The sequence below is a fragment of the Galeopterus variegatus genome, unplaced genomic scaffold (genome assembly GCF_000696425.1).
Source record: "Galeopterus variegatus unplaced genomic scaffold, G_variegatus-3.0.2 Scaffold12393, whole genome shotgun sequence".
NCBI classification, from domain to species: Eukaryota; Metazoa; Chordata; class Mammalia; order Dermoptera; family Cynocephalidae; genus Galeopterus; species Galeopterus variegatus.
In genome coordinates this window covers 36,416-43,547 of record NW_007738504.1, presented here as the reverse complement: position 1 = coordinate 43,547, position 7,132 = coordinate 36,416, and the positions used below count along the sequence as shown (strand labels likewise).

General features: G+C 44.5%; 1 pseudogene; it reads left to right on the top strand.

The window, feature by feature from the left end:
* The first annotated feature begins 1,272 nt into the window (after window positions 1-1,272).
* Window positions 1,273-7,081, top strand: LOC103581112 (annotated as a pseudogene).
* Window positions 7,082-7,132: the final 51 nt, after the last annotated feature.

Genomic DNA, 7,132 nt, shown 5'->3' with positions numbered 1-7,132 from the left:
GTTCTGCTCTGATCTTAATTATTTCTTTCCATCTACTAACTTTGGGTTTGGAGTGTTCTTGTTTTTCTAGTTCTCTAAGGTGAAGTATTAGGTTGTTTACTTGCCATCTTTTCATTCTTCTGAAGTAAGCATTTAATGAGCTAAGTTTTCCCCTTACTACTGCTTTTGCAGTATCCCACAGGTTTTGGTATGGTGTGTTATTATTTTCATTAGTTTCAATAAATTTCTTGATTTCCTGTTAAATTTCTTCTTGGACCCATATGTCATTGAGTAGAATGCTGTTTCATTTCCATGTGTGTGTATAGTTTCCAGAGTTTCATTTGTTATTGATTTCTAGTTTTAATCCATTGTGATCTGAGAAAATACGTGAAATAACTCCAATTTTTCTGAATTTGTTGAGACTTGCTTTGTGACCTAACATTTGGTCTATCCTGGAGAATGTTCCATGTGCTGATGAAAAGATTGTATATTCTAAGGTTGTTGGATGAAATGTTCTGTAGATATCTGTCAAGTCCAATTGTTCTAAAACGTTGTTTAGATCTTGTGTTTCTATGTTAATTTTTTGCCTAGATGACCTGTACAATGTTGAGAGTGGGGTGTTCAGTTCTCCTGCTGTTATAGTATTAGTGTCTATCTCCTTCTTTAGCTCTAATAAGTATTTGCATTATAAATCTGGCTGTTCCAATGTTGGGTGCTTATATATTTATCATTGTTATGTCTTCTTGTTGGATAGGTCCTTTTATCATTATACAGTAGCCTTCTCTATCTCTTTTTATGGTTTCTGGTTTAAAGTCTATTTTATCTGATATGAGAATAGCTACTCCAGCTCTTTTTTCATTTCTATTTGCATAGTGAGGTCACCCTGAGAAATGTATTCTATAAGGGACCAGCAGAGCTTAGTATTTTATAATCACAAGAAAGTGGAAGAATCAAAGGAGAGAGAGAAGAGGACAGCCCCCTTAATCACCACATCAGTTTATTGGCTACTACATACATATAGATTTTGGATTGCTACTAGGTTAGATGCTAGGATGCTGCATACAGGAATTGAGGGTAAGGGTTACAAGAAGCATTCTAAGTTATTTAATTACTTTATTACTTTTCTGGTACCAGTATGTATGTTTCTAAGTAAAAATGCTCTTATGATAAGTTTTACAGGACATGGGACATAACTACTGATTTACCCTAGACTTCCCAAAGCAGTACAATTTAGCTGACCTGATCAGAGCAGGTTTTTTCAGTTATCACAACTCCCTGTGGGGTGTTTTCTAGACATATTTTTACCTGGAACCTCCCCATGGAAGACAGCTTTCCTTGGGACTCTGGTGGGATTGCTGCTCATCCTAGCTCTTCTCACGATTCTGGTGCTGTACTTCTTTCAGAAGCAACGGAGGTCCCAAGGTACGAGGCAGGCCCTGGGGCTGCACTTCTGAAGCTGGCTTTGTTCAGGAGAAAGTGGTAGAGGGGGCATAGAGTGGAAAGAAGGGGACAGATCTGGAATGGGACATGGAAATAGGTGGAGGAGGGTGCATACTCAGTCTTCTCCCTTCCTTCTTCCTTTCAGAAAAGCTGATGAAGCAGGCAGAGAAGGAACAAGGTAAGTACACACTATGCCCGCATCCCTGACTAGGAGAAGGGAGGGCACTGGGTCAACCAGGTGAAAGGGAGGGTGAGGAGGAGCTCAAGAGCAGGGCTGAAAGGGGGTGGGACAGAGCTTTGCTCTTCCCCTTCCCCAGCTTTGGAGCTGCTCTTATCCAGCCCAGCCAGGGCTCCTAGACGAACAGGGCTGGAGTCTGTGCACTTTGGGGAAATGAAGCTTCAGTGTACATTGGTCTATCCTATCTGACTCGTACTCCCAACATAAGAGATTTTTCTCTATTCTTTGTTTCTTCTCCAGGGAAATTTATAGCACAGTTGGGTAAGTTCTGAGTGCCATGCCAATAGTGCTGGCTGCAGACCACTGGGGTAAGCTGGTGTGATGTGTGTAATATCCTTCTAGTTCTTTAAATAATGTAGCCAGTAAGTGACCCTGAGGCCCACGCAGGCTGTGCTCAGTGCCTGGACTTATTCAGGAGCCTCATGAAAAGCCTGTGATGAATGAGCAGTAGCCTCTTCAAAAAGACCTGAGTCCTTGGAAGAGGCCCCTTAATACTGAGACCTGCTTTCCCTTCCTGAGCAAGTATGGATTTCTGCCTTTGAGCAAAAAATAGGATGAAGCATTAGAATCTTTCAGATGGGACTTCTTTTGTAGGCCTTGTAGAGCCAAGGATAAGGTTGGGGTTAGCAGTGGTTTAAGTGCCCTGCCTTGAGAGAGTGGTTTCACTCATCCGAAGGCTGATGTTTCCTCCATGTGTTCTGCTTACAGAGAAGCTTCAGATGGAGCTGGGTAAGTGACCCCTCTTAGAACTATTTCTTCTCATCTATGTTTCTGCTTCTGGTTATCCATGTATCTTCCTCTCACTCCCAACCAGATATGATGCCCAGACTGGAACCATGCTAACTGTGTGGGTGGCAGGAGAAAGGGGAGAGGGGCAGGGGTAGGTGCACAATGTGTTTTGTGAGCGGGGAAGCTGAAGAGTCCTAATGTTCTAATTCCCTGTCTTCCCTTGGCTGCTTCAGACTGGAGAAGGGCAGAAGGCCAGGCTGGTGAGTGAAGCCCGTTTCCTCCCACTGTTCCACATTTACATCTCAGCACCCCAGTCAAACTCGCTCTGATTAACCAATCATGCTTCATTCTGGCTTCATCCCACAGCACATATTAATCTCTGTCACTTGGCAGAGGTTATACTGAGTTTTACTTTTATACTTATTTTTCTGTTGTCCTGAAGCCTAAGCATACTGTAAACCATTGGTTCCAACACTGGTTGCTCACCAGAGTCACCTAGATAATTACTGTTCTTCCTTTTTTTTTTTTTTGTTTGTTTGTCTTTTTTACTGTCCGGTAACGGGATCACAACCCTCGGTGTTGCGCCCACACCACGCTCAGCCAGTGAGCGGGAACCGGTCTCCACATGGGATCCGAACCCTCAGACGGGAGCGCCGCCGCACTCCCAAGCAGCGCACTCTCCAGTGCGCCACCGGGCCGGCCCAATAATTACTGTTCTTTAATATCCACCCCTGCCACCATGTCTGGCCTGTTTCTCCTTCTTGCTGCAGAAGGAGGAGAAACTTCTCCTTTTTAACTCCTTATAAGTACCATGCACTAAATGATTGCTGATTGTGCCACTGGAGTGACAGTTCTCCTTTTTAACTCCTTTAAATTCCCCTTCCTGCAGTAGACATTCAGGCTGCCTCTGCCTCTACACCACCACAAACAACACTGAATAAATAGCCTCAAACATGTTGCCTTTAGGCCTTGTGTGGAAACTTCTCAGGGATATTTACCCAGGAGGGGAATTGCTGATTCATGGGGCATACTTCCACGAAGGGGGTTAGAAGGATCCCTGCAGGCATTGCTTTCATCCTGCCACCTGTTGTGCAAGGAGGCTCCATGTGCCATTATCCCGTGGGAGTTAGTGTCCTAAATTTGCCAGTCAATGGGGATAAGCAATTGCTCATTTTTCTTTTACTGTGCACACCTCTGAACCTGAGAAGCTTGAACATCTCTTTATATATAGCTTGGTTTCTGGAGCTTTCTCTTCTGAAAATTGCCAGTTCATATTGTTTGTCCTTTTTTCTTGTGTAGTTGCTATCTTTTTCTTATTGATTCACAGGAAACACACATACATACACAAACAGGATGTTAATTCCTTGTTAGTATTAAACACTGTGAATTTCTTCTTCTATTCTATCACCTGCTATTAGTTTTGCCCATGATTCCTCTTATTAAAAATAAATAATTAATTTTGGTAAAATCTAAATTTTTACCTGATGGCTTGTGTTTTTGAAGTTTTGTTAAAGACCTTCCTCACTCTTAGGTCACGAAGTTTCTTACGTAGTCTTCGATTAACTTTGTATGTGTTATGTATAAGTCCTTAACCCATCTAGAATTTGCCATTTTGTGAGAATCCAGTGATTTTTCTCCATATAGTGAGTTGGTTTTCCCAACACTATCTACTACACCGCCCATGGTTTGACCATTGGTGTGGGGTGTCACCTTTAGTGCATATTCAGTTTCCATGTCTAGATGGCCCACCTGTTACCTCATTGTTTTTTATTGCTATGGCTTTTAGAGTATCTGAAAATATAAGTTCTCCTTCCCTGTTTCTTCTTCCTTTTTAAAAATTAATGGACCTTTTTAAAATAAAAATTTTAGGATAAATTTATTAAGTTCCTTTAAAAAACCCAAAAGGAGTTTTGCATGGGATTGCTTTGCATTTATAGATAAATTTGGGGAGAATCAACATTGTTTAGAGTTGAGTTATTCTATGCAAGAAGTTATGTTTTTAAAGTTCTACTGGTTGTGCGGATGTGAAATCACAGTTAAAAGCCCTGCTGTATATTTATGGAGTTCTAAAAGCATCTTCTAAAGCTTTTGCTCTTAGGTCACGAAGTTTCTTACGTAGTCTTCAATTAACTTTCTATGTGTTATGTGTAAGTCCTTAACCCATCTAGAATTTGCCATTTTGTGAGAATCCAGTGATTTTTCTCCATATAGTGAGTTGGTTTTCCCAACACTATCTACTACACCGCCCATGGTTTGACCATTGGTGTGGGGTGTCACCTTTGGTGCATATTCAGTTTCCACGTCTAGATGGCCCACCTGTTACCTCATTGTTTTTTATTGCTATGGCTTTTAGAGTATCTGAAAATATAAGTTAGTTCTCCTTCCCTGTTTCTTCTTCCTTTTTAAAAATTAATGGACCTTTTTAAAATAAAAATTTTAGGATAAATTTATTAAGTTCCTTTAAAAACCCCAAAAGGAGTTTTGCATGGGATTGCTTTGCATTTATAGATAAATTTGGGGAGAATCAACATTGTTTAGAGTTGAGTTATTCTATGCAAGAAGTTATGTTTTTAAAGTTCTACTGGTTGTGCGGATGTGAAATCACAGTTAAAAGCCCTGCTGTATATTTATGGAGTTCTAAAAGCATCTTCTAAAGCTTTTGCTATTTTCTGAGTTGGTCATCTCACCATTGCAAAACAGAACAAGATAAAATGAAACAAATCCACTTAGAATGGCTCACATTAAGAAAGGAGGCGTGCTGAGGGAAGACAGGGTACCTAGAGATATCTTAGGACAGGAGCCATGCTCTACTGGGCTTTCTGGGGACTGACGAGATCGAGGCGTCATTTCCATCCCTCAGGGCATCCAGGCTGCTTGTGTTGGTTCTCTTTGCCCACATGCTCTCTTCTGACTTTCCCAGCACAACCTCACTCTTTGTTATAACCTGGCACTGATGCCAGTCCCCTACTCAATCCTAAATTCCTGGGAAAATACTATGATCGAACCAGAGCAGTCTGGATCCAAACCAGCTGTCATGGTGGGAATGGGGTTATTTGGTTTGCAGGAATCCCTTATGTATTTTAAGCCTCCCCCAAAGTTCTACAGTTACTGACTCAGATCTCTGAACCTCTTTTTCCTCTCTGTTTGGTTTCAGAGTGGAGAGCAGCCCAACAATATGCAGGTAACTGAAGCCAGGAAATGTGACCTTTGACTTGGGTTGGCTGGGTCTTAAACAGAAGGAAGAGAGAACTGAGAATGGAGGAAGGGCCTGCCCAACAGCCAAGTATAGGGCCTGCTCACACAGACACAAGCACACTTGCACACTCAACATGACACATACGCATGCATGTACACACACGCACACATGCATGCTTGCATGCATGTGCATACACATTCCCAAATACACATAAGCATTCTGGGTTTTGCTAGGTTTGTTTCTGTCTGGCAGGAAGGCTGCTTCCTGGGCCTGTGTACAGAACGCAGTCTGTAAGGAACTTCCCAGCTCATCATCTCAGACTGTCTGACATAGAGATCTTCGGGGTTCTCATCTGCTAAATGGGTGTGTTTTGGTGGGGTGGGGTGTTGGGAGTGCAGGGCACTGGACTAGGTAATTTCAGAGGTCCACTTTAGTTTAAAAATCCCCAAATCACTGTATAACCAAGGCCCAGGGCTCACGTGATGAACTGAAGGTCACGCAGTGTGGAGGGACCAGCCAGGAATAGAACCAGCCCGAGCTCCTTCCCCTTGACCAGGACTTGGCTCCACCCCAACGAACCTACCTCAGTGGCACCCAGTATGGAATTCAGGAACCTTCCCGTTCAAGAAAGGATAAAATTCCTGTTATCACTTTCAAATGCTCGCGAGTGACTTGCATGCCACTTCAGCCAGGGGAGGGGGTTTTTAGGAGGGGGGGGACGGTGACGATTCCACCGATTGCTCCACCAGGAGAAACCACGTTGGCCTGTGTTGGGAGGGGACAGTAGGGACCCAGAACTGTCTTCAGCTGGCATTAACCCTGCTAACTCTGTGCCTCCGCGCAGTGGATGTGACCCTGGACCCGGCCTCGGCACACCCCAGCCTGGAGGTCTCCGCGGACGGCAAGAGCGTTTCGTCCCGCGAGGCGGCGCCCGGCCTGGCGGCGGGAAGCCCGCAGCGGTTCNGAGTACTTCGTGCTGGCCCCGCACCGCGTCGCGCTCACCCTGCGCGTGCCCCCGCGACGCGTGGCCGTCTTCCTGGACTGGGAGGCGGGGAAGCTGTCCTTCTTCAACGTGTCCGACGGCTCGCACATCTTCACCTTCACGGACACCTTCTCAGGGACACTGTGCGCGTATTTCAGGCCCAGAGCCCACGATGGCGGTGAACGCCCGGATCCTCTGACCATTTGCCCGTTGCCGGTTAGAGAGACGTGTGTCCCGGAAGAGGACGACTACGACACCTGTGTACAGCCTTATGAGCCCTCGGACCCTGCCCTGGGCCTGTGGTGAGGCTCCCTCGTGGCCAGAGCCCTGCGTCCTGGGCAGCTTCCTGGATACCACAGTGAGAAAATGCACTGACCAGAATGTCACCAAAATGCAGCAAAGGCCCCAAAGTCTCAGTGCAGCCGAAGGGGGACAAGGAGAGGGACCTTTGCCTATGTAGATGTGTGCGTGTGTGTATATGATTTTCTTTAAGGAAAAGAAAATTTACAATTCTAAAGCTTGTTCGTGTGTATTGTAGGATTAAGAAATGAGCAAAAATATCTTGTTG